Source organism: Lipotes vexillifer, unplaced genomic scaffold (genome assembly GCF_000442215.2).
Source record: "Lipotes vexillifer unplaced genomic scaffold, Lipotes_vexillifer_v1.1 scaffold25, whole genome shotgun sequence".
Classification (NCBI taxonomy): Eukaryota; Metazoa; Chordata; class Mammalia; order Artiodactyla; family Lipotidae; genus Lipotes; species Lipotes vexillifer.
The window spans coordinates 1,583,717-1,598,571 of record NW_006792881.1 but is presented as its reverse complement, the minus strand read 5'-3'; positions in this window follow the sequence as shown (position 1 = coordinate 1,598,571).

Genomic DNA, 14,855 nt, shown 5'->3' with positions numbered 1-14,855 from the left:
GGCAAGAACTGAGACCAGGGCAGAAAAGCAACTTGCTTAGGGACATACACAATTACTTAACAACTGATCTAGGAGTAGAACCCAGGTCTCCCGAGTCCCAACCTAGGACGTAAAACATTTAGAAGCTTATTCTACTGTCTTCTATGTTAAATTCTGGCGATAAATGTACTTGCACTTTAATCTCTAGGTTGTTGACTTTTGTGAGCTAAGGCAGGGATAATTCATGATAAGTGTTTGAACAGCTGCTAATGCTGAGTCTGACTTTCCATTTTACTGAAAGGAGTAAACTTTACATTTTATCCAGATTTTAACTTTTAGCTTGCCTCATTTCTTATTAGCCTGGAAATTCCAGGCTGATAACTGAATTCCAGTTCACTGGAAATTCCAGTGAACTCAGCGTACTTTACTGTTGTGGATATTTGTTGGTGCCCTGGAGAGAGCATGGATGGGCTTTGGAGTCACACAGCCTGGCTCAAATCCTGCCTCTGCCACCTACTCGCTGTAAGTCTGGGCAAGTTCGTTGATTGCACTTGAGCCACAGTGTTCTTTATCATAGTGTATTCCTCGGAGTTCTCCAGAGAAACAGAACCTGCAGGATATACATATATATGGAGATTTATTCTGAGGGATTGGCTCAGTGATCATGAAGGCTGAGAAGCCCTGTGACCTGCTGTTGGCAAACTGGAGATCTAAGAAAGCCAGTGGTGTAATTCAGTCCAAGTTTGAAAGCCTGAGAACCAGTGGAGCTGATGGTGTAAATCCCAGTCCAAGGGCTGGATAAGATATGTTCCAGTTTAACCAGTGAGGCAGAAAAAAAGGGGCAAATTCCTCCTTCCCCACTTTTTGTTTTGTTTAGTCCCTCAGGGGATTGGATGACGCCCACCCACATTGCGGAGGGCAGTCTACTGAGTCCACCAATTCAAATGTGAGTCTCATCCAGAAACACTCTCACAGACACACCCAGAAATAACTAATCTGAGCTCCCTATGGGTCATCAACCTAACACATAAAATTGTTACTGACCCTTTCAAGTCAGGCCCCAACAAGTGTCCTTATGCTGGTGTGGTTCGTGCCAATAGAATGAGGCTGACTTCGGTTCGGAAGCAACAGAAAGCTTTATTTTTTTTGTTTGTTTGTTTTTTCTTGTTTTTTTTTTAAACATCTTTATTGGGGTATAATTGCTTTACAATGGTGTGTTAGTTTCTGCTTTATAACAAAGTGAATCAGTTATACATATACATATGTTCCCATATCTCTTCCCTCTTGCGTCTCCCTGCCTCCCACCCTCCCTATCCCACCCCTCCAGGAGGTCACAAGAAAGCTTTATTTTTTGATCAAAGAATGAAGAGTTCTGAGCTACACTCTAGAGCACAGAAAGAAAGGCCATGGCCAGGGTTGCTTTATAGGGGGTTCTCACAGTGAGGTGGGGGGCGGGAGGCGGCGGAGTTCTCACTGGGCAGGCACATGCACGCTGCTCAGGCTCCAGACGGCAGTGCCGGCGCAGCATCTCTGCACCCGGCCTGCTGCTGTCATCTTGAATTAAGTGTCCTGCACAGCTTCTGCACACGGCTCCCAGAGCTGAGATGTCCCTACAGTCGTTTCGCATCAGGAACTGTGGTCTGAAGTGTTGGGGGCAAGGCCTCTGCATGCAGCACCCTATCAGCAAATGAAAATAGAGGAAACACAAAGAAAAAAAAAAAAAGGTTCACCTTTATTTTATTACTCAGCTTCTATTTGTATTTCCCGGGACTTGTTAATGGGCTTTGCCAGTGACAAAATTAGCCATCACAAATAGGTGCTAACTACCTTAGGGGGTTGTTTGATAATTATTAGAAATAATGTTGTAAAGTGCTTAGAAGAGGGTCTGGAATACTATAGGGGTTCAATAAATGTTAGCTGTCGCTATCAGTAAATCCTCATTGAGTGCTTAACTGAATGAAGTGTGGTGGTTAATTGGAAGCTCAAGCTCACAGTTAGAAACAAACTATTTGCCAGGTGTCTTCACTGTTCTGCCAGAGTGTTTACCTTACAGGTAGCAAAACCAGTACTTTAATACCCCCAACCAGAATCTGAGCATGAGCCTCTGATTGCAGGTAATTTAAAAAAAATACTCAAATAACCATATCCTATGGCGCCTTAGCCACCCTTCTTTCCCGTAGTTCATCTAGGTTGTCCTGCTCGCTGAGCTCCCACACTAGCTTGGGCGGCTACTCTGCCAACAGAAAATTCCCTGTAACACTTTTCTAGGGGGAAGATAGGTAGGCGGGTGCAGTTTTCCTGAGTCATTTGTTGTTTCGTTGCCTTCCTGAGAGGCATTTCCCTTGCATCTTAAACTTCAGTTTCTTGTTTCCATGGGAAATTTTCTGTTTGGTCCTGATGTGGGTAGGCTGGCAGTAAATTCTAGAAGATAGGGTAAAGCCACAGAAACAGCTGATTTTACAAAGAAAAAGGGCAGAGGTGGTTGGTTCGCCTGCTTTTATTTATTTATTTATTTTATTTTTAATTTTTTTTTGCGTTACGCGGGCCTCTCACTGTTGTGGCCTCTCCCGTTGCAGAGCACAGGCTCCAGATGCGCAGGCTCAGCAGCCGTGGCTCACGGGCGAGCCGCTCCGCGGCATGTGGGATCCTCCCGGACCGGGGCACGAACCCGCGTCCCCTGCATCGGCAGGCGGACTCTCAACCACTGCACCACCAGGGAAGCCCTGCTTTTATTTATTTATTTATTTTTTATACTGTTTTGCATAAAGTAGGTAGTTTGGGCTTCATCCATATTGGTAAGTGGTAAAAGGGCTATTCATGTGGGACAACTGGGAAATGACTTTGTGACCGAAATAGGAAAAGACATGCTAATGTGATATGGAGCAAAGTGTGGTTTTCCATTTTGTCCTGTGATTGATCTCTCTGTCCAGGGAGACGCCAAATGCAGCTCTAGAATACTGAGGAATGGGGCATTAGTATTCAGTGAAAACCCTGATCTGTTGGTCTTGGAATAATGGTGTGAAGACGGATGTAGAATAAATAATTAGAATGTAATCTAATATTAGCAGCTATGGACTGGTTTCCTGTGAGGTGGGTTTAGGTGTGCTTCGATTCTTAATACCACCAACATGCAATTGAAATATACACACACATCCGAGGAGGGGTCACAGCTGGTATGTCATTGGGTATTTTCAGGAAAGGAAATAAGGGATTTACAGGGGGCAGAAATATTTCCACTTGTCTGTGTCATGCCAGACAGGGAGACTGTATATTTGTAAAATAATACATTTCACTGTATATTTATTAATGTCTTAATGTGCACAGAGGAAATGCTGTCCATTCCCTTTCAAATTTTTTACCATTGCCTTCAAAACTTAGGGTGAAATGCCCTTCAACCCTCTAAGGCTGGGTAAATGCCCCACTAACTCTAGGGGGTTAATATATCAAGGTAGAGTCTCATCTACTGATCTGAAGGCCAACAGAGTCAGCCTGGTGTTATCTTGCCCATCATCAAAAGCTTGATTTGAACAGAGAATTGAGAAATAGATGTTTACATTTCAGAAACAATTCCATTTAATATCCTACATGACATTTAGGGCTTAAGGGAATATATGGAATTGCTTATGGGAGGCATCAAGAAAAAAAATAAAAGAGATCTGATTTTCTCCACACCCCAGGAAGGGCCAAGGGAGTAGATCTCAGGGTTTAGTTTTATCTGCACAATGGTGTCAGGCACTCAGCATGCTTGGGAACATAGGCTGAGTTGTGACTAGCAACCAGTGTGACTGATTTATGTTTAAATGGAGCCGTAAAAACTGTGGTAACCAAGAGGCAATTCAGTAAGGGTCAAAAACAAAATTAGCTCTCAGACGTCTTGTCTCAGAAAATATTATCAGTACTGCAATGGCTTTCTGTTTGGGCAGTTGTATTGATTGTACCAGTGTGATGAACTTCTAGGAAACTTGTTGATCCATTACTCAAGAAGGTTCCTGCTAGACTTGATTAATTTGTTCTCTTTCAGTTACATTCCACTCTTGCTTGCTTATGGAGCTTTTGGAAAGCCTGCTTGGTGGGTGGTGAATGAGCAAAACTCCAAGTCATCAATCCTTTACGTTTAGAAGGCAGAAGATATCTTCAGATTATCTTCTCTTCAACCTCCAGATTTTAGGGAGATAAGCCTGAGGACTGCTCTTGCTTGTGTCACCTGGAGCTGATTTTGGCACCCTCGAGGTGTTGAGGGTCGGGTGGGAGGTGCACGGCATCTCTGAGTGGAGCCTGTTTCTTGGGCACTGCTTTGGAAGAGAAACAGAGAACTCCATTTATGGGTCTGTAGCTTAGCGATCCCTCATGTCCAAAAGACACGAGAATGTTTCTTTTCCTGGTAATAAATAGTGGTTTATGTAGTGGCAGAACAAATAAAAATGGCCCCCAGTGAAAACTCTCATGTCCCCTTGCCCTTTTCTCCTTTGAGCAGGGGTAGCGGTTTTGGCGAAGCAAAGAGGAGGTTCTTGTATAGTGGGTGAGCCGAATGTCCTTTGGGGTAGAAGGGGGTCTTGTTGGATAAGGAGAGACTATGGGGAACCCTGGATGGGAGGAAGGATGCTACAATGGAGAGGACAGAGCTGAAGGGCAGGCTTGCCCCTCTCACCCCATCCCCAGAGACAGTAAAGAGGCCCCAGGATGATCACACACCTGCCTTGTCCTAAGGCAGCCAAGCCTGTGTCAAGACCTCTCCCCCTGGCATAATTGTGCCATTGCCTCACCCTTCGTGCCCAGGGCACTGCTGCCTTAGCGTGGCCTCACCACTGGTTTTAAGCGAGGTCCAGGCAAAGTTAAGACAGCTCAGCTGAAATTTTGCATCTAGCCAGTTTCTGAGGCTGTTCTGGTGAAGTCCCTTGTTTGGGATTTGTCATTAGGGATCTTGTTGGAAATCTCTCTCTGTGTCTGTCTCTACTTCTCTCTGAAGTTATGTCATACAATCCAGCGGATTCATTTGTACAGTTATTCACCTCCTCTCCTGGAATAGGGATAGTGAGAACTACTCAGAAGTGTCTCAGACTTATCCGGGTATTTATAACAAGATATCAATCCAAAATAGAGGGCCACTGTGCCTCTGAATGGATCCCTTAGAAGGAGAGATCTCAGAAAGATTGGTAAGAACTTTTCATGTCTCAGAGCCAAGAATATCCAGGCATACCTCAGAGATGTTGTGGGTTTGGTCCCAGACCACTGCAATAAAGCAAACATTGCAATAAAGCAAGTCACAAATTTTTTTGGTTTCCCAGTGCATATAAAAGTTATGTTTATACTATACTGTAGTCTATTAAGTGTTTAATAAGCATATGTCTAAAAAACACAATATACATACCTTAATTAAAAAATGCTTTAGGGCTTCCCTGGTGGCGCAGTGGTTGAGAGTCCGCCTGCTGATACAGGGGACACGGGTTCGTACCCCAGTCCGGGAAGATCCCACATGCCGCCGAGTGGCTGGGCCCGTGAGCCATGGCCGCTAAGCCTGCACGTCCGGAGCCTGTGCTCCGCCACGGGAGAGGCCACAACAGTGAGAGGCCCGCATACCTCAAAAAAAAAAAAAAAAGCCTTATTGCTAAAAACTGCTAACCATCATCTGAGCCTTCAGCGAGTCCTAATCTTTCTGCGGGTGGAGGGCCTTGTCTCGAGACTGATGGCTGCTGATTGTTCAGGGTGGTGGCTGCTGAAGACTGGGGACGGTGTGACAATTTCTTAAAATAAGACAACAATGAAGTTCGCCACATTGATTGAATCTTCCTTTCACAAATGATTTTTCTGTAGTATGCAATACTGTTTGATAGCATTTTACCCACAGTAGAACTTTCAAAATGAGTCAGTCCTCTCAAACCTTGCTGCTTCTTTCTCATCAGCTAAGTTTGTGTAATATTCTAAACGCTTTGTTGTCATTTCAACAATTTTCACAGCATCTTCACCCGGAGTAGATTCCATCTCAAGAAACCACTTTCTTTGCTCATCTATAAGGAGCAACTCCTCATTGTTCGAGTTTTATCATGAGATTGCAGCAATTCACTCCCATCTTCAGGCTCCATTTCTAATTCTAGTTCTCTCACTATTTCCAGCAGGCCTGTAGTGACGTCTTGAACCCCTCAAAGTCATCCATGAAGCTTAGAATCAACTTCTTCCAAACTCCTGGTAATGTTGGTTATTTTGACCTCTTCCATACATCATAAATGTTCTTAATGGCGTCTAGAATGGTGTATCATTTCCAGAAGGCTTTCAATTTACTTTGCTCAGATCCATCAGAGGAATCTCTATCTATGGCAGCTATACCCTTACAAAATATATTTCTTAAATAATAAGACTTGAAAGGCAGAATTACTCCTTGATTCCTGGGCTGCAGAACGGATGTTGTGTTATCAGGGATGAAAACATTAATCTTGTTGTTCATCTCCACCAGAGCTCTTGGGTGACCAGGTGCACTGTCAATGAGGAGTAGTGTTTTATTTCTTCCTTTTTTTTGTTTAACATCTTTATTGGAGTATAATTGCTTTACAATGGTGTGTCAGTTTCTGCTGTATAACAAAGTGAATCAGTTATACATATACATATATCCCCATATCTCCTCCCTCTTGCATCTCCCTCCCATCCCCGTATCCCACCCCTCTAGGTGGTCACAGAGCACCGAGCTGATCTCGCTGTGCTATGCGGCTGCTTCCCACTAGCTATCTATTTTACATTTGGTAGTATATATATGTCCATGCCACTCTCACTTTGTCACAGCTTACCCTTCCCCCCACCCTGTGTCCTCAAGTCCATTCTCTATATCTGCATCTTTATTCTTGTCCTGTCCCTAGGTTCTTCATAACCATTTTTTTTTTAGATTCCATATTTATGTGTTAGCATACAGTATTTGTTTTTCTCTTTCTGACTTCCTTCACTCTGTATGACAAACTCTAGGTCCATCCACCTCACTACAAATAACTCAATTTCGTTCCTTTTTATGGCTGAGTAATATTCCATTGTATATATGTGCCACATCTTCTTTATTCATTCATCTGTTGATGGACACTGAGGTTGCTTCCATGTCCTGGCTGTTGTAAATAGTGCTGCAATGAACATGGTGGTACATGACTCTTTTTGAATTATGTTTTTCTTAGCGTATATGCCCAGTAGTGGGATGAACAGTAGTATTTTAAAAGGAATCTTTTTTTCTGAGCAGTAGGTCTAAACATAGGGCTTAAATTAGTCAGTAAACCATGTTGTAAACAGATATGCTGTCATTCAGGCTTTGCCGTTTCCTTTATAAAGCACAGGTAGAGTAGATTTGGCGTAATTCTTAAGGCCTTAAGATTTTCACATTGGTAAATGAGCATTGTATTCAGCTTAAAGTCACCAGCTGCATTAGCCCCTAGCAAGAGTCAGCCTGTCCTTTAAAGCTTTGAAGCCAGGCATTGGCTTCTCCTCTTCAGCTATGAAGGTTCTGAATGGCATCTTCTTCCAATAGAAGGCTGTTTTGTCTACATTGAAAATCTGTTGTTTAGTGTAGTCACCTTCATTAATGATCTTAACTAGAGCCCCTGGATAACTTGCTGCAGTTTCTACATGAGCACTTGCTGCTTCACCTTGCGCGTCTATGTTATGGAGACGGCTTCTTCTCTTAAACCTCATGAACCAAGCTCTGCTAGCTTCAGACTTTTCTTATGCAGCTTCCTCACCTCTCTTACTCTTCAAAGAACTGAAGAGAGTCAGAATTGAAGCTGGATTATGCTTTGGCTTAAGGGAATATCGTGGCGGGTTTGATCTTTTATCCAGACCACTAAAACTTTCTTCATATCAGCAGTGAGGCTGTTTGACTTTCTTATTATTTGTGTGTTCACTGGAGTAGAACTTTTAATTTCCTTCAAGAACTTTTCTTTTGCATTCACAACTTAGCTACTGTTTGGAGCAAAAGGCCTAGATTTCAGCCTATGTCAGCATTATACCACGTTAATGGGTTAAGTTTGCTGTCTTATATGGGCCAGTTTGTGGCACCCCAAAACAATGACTGTAGTAACATTAAAGATGGCTGATCAAGATCACCATAACAAATATAAAAATAATTACAAAGTTTTAAATATTACGAGAATTACCAAAATGAGACATAGAGACATGAAGTGAGCAAATGGTGTTAGAAAAATGGCACCAATAGACTTGCTTGATGCAGGATTGCCACAAACCTTCAACTTGTAAAAAATGTAGTATCTGCTAAGCACAATATAACAAAGCACAATAAAATGAGGTGTGCCTGTAGTCTGACCGGCTGCATTTGGCTTCTGCAGAGAAGTGGCTTGAAATGTGTTCTATGCATAATAAATGACAAGGACTTATGTAGTTCACACGTATGTAGGTTACAAACGTGTCATCTGACTTTGCAAATGGAATTCAAGGAGTCAGTTGTCATTGCATTATAGTGGCTTTTGTCCAAGAAACTGATAGCCCCAGCAGCTCATTATGCTCATAGCATTTTGATGAGTAGGTAGCACATAGGAATGTCCTTGTTTTGCAGATGAAGGCAGAGAAAGGAGTTCTTAGGTCTAGGCAACCTGGATCTGTGCCCATTTCTTATGAATCACAGACTTCCGGAAACTCACTTTCCCAGCAGGGCTCTTTTGCTCCAAACTAGCAAGCATTGCCACTGGTTGGATAACTAATGGTGCTCATATTTTTCACATGGGGGTTAACTGAGAGAAGATCTCAGGTTTCTGAATAAAAAGTTGGCTACTAAATGGCATAGACTAATTATATTCAACATAGAGGGGGAAAGAATGCAAGAATATCTACTTTGGCACTAAAATAGTATAAGAAATACAGTCAGTTCAGTAGGTCATTTTTCACACAGCAGACAGCAGACTAAACAGTACTAAATCAGGCAATTATTTTAGTAATGATAAGTTTAGTTTTCCTAGAGTGATTTGAAAATGCTCAATGAAACAGAAGTATTTCTTCCTAACCTATTCTCTCCATTCAACTATAAGGGCAATCATGACTTTGCTAACTAACCTCTGAGATAAGAGTGAGCAGAAGGGAGACTCTGGATGACTTGGGGCCAGGCAAGCCTTCTTCAGAGAAGGAACTTCACAGCCACCACCTGGCTCCCTTTTGGGTTAGCTCACCTTGCTCTTACTCTGCTAGGTTTTGGAAAGCAGGCCAACCACGAGCAGACCTCCTTGGATCTTGGGTAGCCACAATGGCTCAGAAGGCAGATACAGAAACTTATTTTATTTGCTGCAACACTCAAGGAGTCTGGGGTTTATGGAGTCATAATCACGTTCTGTTAAATTTGCTTCAGCATTGCCCAAGACCAGCAAAATTAACATCATAATGATAGAGACCAGTCTTCCACTTTGCTGCGTTGGAGGCTGACAAGATTGTCATTGACAAAATTGCAGCTGAATAAAAGATCATGAACTATTGGGATTTTTTTTTCTCTGTATGAAATATTATCCTGAACAGTAGTTTGATTTTATTGTGAAGCATAAATTCTGCACATGCCAGGGAGAGAAACAGTGAGGAAGCCATCTTCAGGGGTTTTTAATCTCTCCTACTGCTCCAAAGATGCTATTGTTAGATTTATATTCAATGCAAAGCCTCAGTGAATACTTGTGGAGTAACTACTTGCTTATTTTTTTAAACTAATGAATGAATGAATGAATTTTTGGCTGCATTGGGTCTTTGTTGTTGCGTGAGGGCTTCCTCTAGTTGCGGCGAGCAGGGGCTACTCTTAGTTGTGGTGCTGAGGCTTCTTATTGCGGTGGCTTCTGTTGTGGCAGAGCACGGGCTCTAGGCTTGTGGCTTCAGTAGGCTACTCTTAGTTGTGGTGCTGAGGCTTCTTATTGCGGTGGCTTCTGTTGTGGCAGAGCACGGGCTCTAGGCTTGTGGGCTTCAGTAGTTGTGGCACATGGGCTCAGTAGTTGTGGCTCGCAGGCTCTAGAGCACAGGCTCAGTAGTTGTGGCACAGGGGTTAGTTGCTCGGCGGCATGTGGGATCTTCCTGGACCAGGGCTCGAACCCATGTCCTCTGCACTGGCAGGCAGATTCTTAACCACTGCACCACCAGGGAAGTCCTGCTTATTTTTTATTTTATGTATTATGAACATTTGTGTATGCATGACCCTTTATAAAAAATCAATTATGTGATAACATGAACTCCTATTAAAACCCTCACCCATGCCAGAACAAGAACATAATCAACAACGTACGTCAACTACTCTTCCTTATTCAGTCTTTTCCCCCGGTTCCTGAAGGCATTTCTTACTCACTTGATTTTTTGTTTTTTGGTTTATGAAAAATTTTTATTTAGGTTTTTTTTTTTTGCGGGGGCAGGTACGCGGGCCTCTCACTGCTGTGGCCTCTCCCGTCGTGGAGCACAGTCTCTGGATGTGCGGGCTCAGCGGCCATGGCTCACAGGCCCAGCCGCTTTGCGGCATGTGGGATCTTCCCGGACCGGGGCACGAACCCGTGTCCCCTGCATCGGCAGGCGGACTTTCAACCACTGCGCCACCACGGAAGCCCTATTTAGTTTTACTAATTAATTTTTAAACTTCATATGAAGGGCAGCATACTACATGAAGTCTTCTGGAATTTACCCTCTTCATTCAACATAATGATGCTAAAATTTTTCTGTTTTTTTTGAATTTTTGAATTTTAGATTATTTATTTTTTTTATACAGCAGCTTCTTATTAGTCATCAATTTTATACAAATCAGTGTATACATGTCAATCCCAATCGCCCAATTCGTCACACCACCATCCCCACCTCCCCACGGCTTTCTCCCCTTGGTGTCCATACGTTTGTTCTCTACATCTGTGTCTCAACTTCTGCCCTGCAAACCGGTTTATCTGTACCATTTTTCTAGGTTCCACATACATGCGTTAATATACGATATTTGTTTTTCTCTTTCTGACTTACTTACTCTGTGTGACAGTCTCTAGATCCATCCACGTCTCAACAAATGACCCAATTTCATTCCTTTTTATGGCTGAGTAATATGTACCACAACTTCTATATCCATTCGTCTGTTGATGGGCATTTAGGTTGCTTCCATGACCTGGCTATTGTAAATAGTGCTGCAATGAACATTGGGTGCATGTGTCTTTTTGAATTATTGTTTTCTCTGTGTATATGCCCAGTAGTGGGATTGCTGGATCATATGGTAATTCTATTTTTAGTTTTTTAAGGAACCTTCATACTGTTCTCCATAGTGGCTGTATCAATTTACATTCCCACCAACAGTGCAAGAAGGTTCCCTTTTCTCCACACCCTCTCCAGCATTTGTTGTTTGTAGATTATCTGGTGATGTCCATTCTAACCGGTGTGAGGTGATACCTCATTCTAGTTTTGATTTGCATTTCTCTAATAATTAGTGATGTTGAGCAGCTTTTCATGTGCTTCTTGGCCATCAGTATGTCTTCTTTGGAGAAATGTCTATTTAGGTCTTCTGCCCATTTTTGGATTGGGTGGTTTGTTTCTTTAATATTGAGCTGTAGAGCTGTTTATATATTTTGGAGATGAATCCTTTGTCTGTTGATTGGTTTGCAAATATTTTCTCCCATTCTGAGGGTTGTCTTTTCGTCTTGTTTATGGTTTCCTTTGCTGTGTAAGAGCTTTTAAGTTTCATTAGGTCCCATTTGTTTATTTTTGTTAATAATTCCATTACTCTAGGAGGTGGATCAAAAAAGATCTTGCTGTGATTTATGTCATAGATTGTTCTGCCTATGTTTTCCTCTAAGAGTTTTATAGTGTTCGGTCTTTCATTTAGGTCTCGAATCCATTTTGAGTTTATTTTTGTGTACGGTGTTAGGGAGATTTCTAATTTCATTCTTTTACATGTAGCTGCCCAGTTTTCCCAGCACCACTTACTGAAGAGACTGTCTTTTCTCCATTGTATATCCTTGCCTCCTTTGTCATAGATTAGTTGACCATAGGTGCATGGGTTTATCTCTGGGCTTTCGATCTTGTTCCATTGATCTATGTTTCTGTTTTTGTGCCAGTGCCATATTGTCTTGATTACTGTAGCTTTGTAGTATAGTCTGAAGTCAGGGAGTCTGATTCCTCCAACTCCGTTTTTTTCCCTCAAGACTGCTTTAGCTATTCGGGGTCTTTTGTGTCTCCATACAAATTTTAAGATTTTTTGTTCTAGTTCCGTAAAAAATGCCAGTGGTAGTTTGATAGGGATTGCATTGAATCTGTAGATTGCTTTGGGTAGTATAGTCATTTTCACAATATTGATTCTTCCAATCCAAGAACATGGTATATCTCTCCATCTGTTGGTATCATCTTTAATTTCTTTCATCAGTGTCTTATAGTTTTCTGCATACAGGTCTTTGGTCTCCCTAGGTAGGTTTATTCCTAGGTATTTTATTCTTTCTGTTGCAGTGGTAAATGGGAGTGTTTCCTTCATTTCTCTTTCAGATTTTTCATCATTAGTGTAGAGGAATGCACGAGATTTCTGTGCATTAATTTTGTATCCTGCTACTTTACCAAGTACATTGATTAGCTCTAGAAGTTTTCTGGTGGCATTTTTAGGACTCTCTATGTACAGTATCATGTCATCTGCAAACAGTGACAGCTTTACTTCTTCTTTTCCAGTTTGTATTCCTTTTATTTCTTTTTCTTATCTGATTGCCATGGCTAGGACTTCCAAAACTATGTTAAATAATAGTGGTGAGAGTGGACATCCTTGTCTTGCTCCTGATCTTAGAGGAAATGCTTTCAGTTTTTCACCATTGAGAATGATGTTTATTGTGGGTTTGTCGTATATGGCCTTTATTATGTTGAGGAAAGTTCCCTCTATGCCACTTTCTGGAGGGTTTTTATCATAAATGGTGTTGAATTTTGTCAAAAGCTTTCTCCGCATCTATTGAGATGATCATATGGTTTTTATCCTTCAATTTGTTAATATGGTGTATCACATTGATTGATTTGCGTATATTGAAGAATCCTTGCATCCCTGGGATAAATCCCACTTGATTATGGTGTATGATCCTTTTAATGTGTTGTTGGATTCTGTTTGCTAGTATTTTGTTGAGGATTTTTGCATCTATATTCATCAGTGATATTGGTCTGTAATTTTCTTTTTTTGTAGTATCTGTGTCTGGTTTTGGTATCAGGGTGATGGTGGCCTCATAGAATGAGTTTGGGAGTGTTCCTTCCTCTGCAATTTTTTGGAAGAGTTTGAGAAGGATGGGTGTTAGCTCTTCTCTAAATGTTTGATAGAATTCACCTGTGAAGCCATCTGGTCCTGGACTTTTGTTTGTTGGAAGATTTTTAATCACAGTTTCAATTTCATTACTTGTGATTGGTCTGTTCATATTTTCTATTTCTTCCTGGTTCAGTCTTGGAAGGTTATACCTTTCTAAGAATTTGTCCATTTCTTCCAGGTTGTCCATTTTATTGGCATAGAGTTGCTTGTAGTAGTCTCTTAGGATGCTTTGTATTTCTGCGGTGTCTGTTGTAACTTCTCCTTTTTCATTTCTAATTTTATTGATTTGAGTCCTCTCCGTCTATTTCTTGATGAGTCTGGCTAATGTTTTATCAATTTTGTTTATCTTCTCAAAGAACCAGCTTTTAGTTTCATTGATCTTTGCTATTGTTTTCTTTGTTTCTTTTTCATCTATTTCTCCTCTGATCTTTATGATTTCTTTCCTTCTGCTAACTTTGGGTTTTGTTTGTTCTTCTTTCTCTAGTTCCTTTAGGTGTACCATTAGATTGTTTATTTGCGATTTTTCTTGTTTCTTGAGGTAGGCTTGTATAGCTAAAAACTTCCCTCTTAGAACTGTTTTTGTTGCATCCCATAGGTTTTGGATTCTCATGTTTTCATTGTCATTTGTCTGTAGGTATTTTTTGATTTCCTCTTTGATTTCTGCAGTGATCTCTTGATTATTTAGTAATGTATTGTTTAGTCTCCATGTGTTTGTGTTTTTTACCCTGTAATTCATTTCTAATCTCATAGTGTTGTGGTCAGAAAAGATGCTTGATATGATTTCAATTTTCTTAAATTTACTGAGGCTTGATTTGTGGCCCAAGATGTCATCTATCCTGGAGAATGTTCCGTGCGCACTTGAGAAGAAAGTGTAATCTGCTGTTTTTGGATGGAATGTCCTATAAATATCAATTAAATCTATCTGGTCTATTGTGTCATTTAAAGCTTTTGTTTCCTTATTTATTTTCATTTTGGATGATCTGTCCATTGGTGTAAGTGAGGTGTTAAAGTCCCCCACTATTATTGTGTTACTGTCGATTTCCTCTTTTATAGCTGTTAGCAGTTGCCTTATGTATTGAGGTGCTCCTATGTTGGGTGCATATATATTTATCATTGTTATATCTTCTTCTTGGAATGATCCCTTGATCATTATGTAGTGTCCTTCCTTGTCTCTTGTAATATTCTTTATTTTAAAGTCTATTTGATCTGATATGAGTATTGCTACTCCAGCTTAATTTTGATTTCCATTTGCATGGAATATCTTTTTCCATCCCCTCACTTTCAGTCTGTATGTGTCCCTAAGTCTGAAGTGGGTCTCTTGTAGACAGCATATATATGGGTCCTGTTTTTGTATCCATTCAGCAAACCTGTGTCTTTTGGTTGGAGCATTTAATTCATTCACGTTTAAGGTAATTATCGATATGTATGTTCCTATGACCATTTTCTTCATTGTTTTGGGTTTGTTTTTGTAGGTCCTTTTCTTCTCTTGTGTTTCGCACTTAGAGAAATTCCTTTAGAATTTGTTGTAGAGCTGGTTTGGTGGTGCTGAATTCTCTTAGCCTTTGCTTGTCTGTAAAGCTTTTGATTTCTCCATCGAATCTGAATGAGATCCTTGCTGGGTAGAGTAATCTTGGGTGTAGGTTCT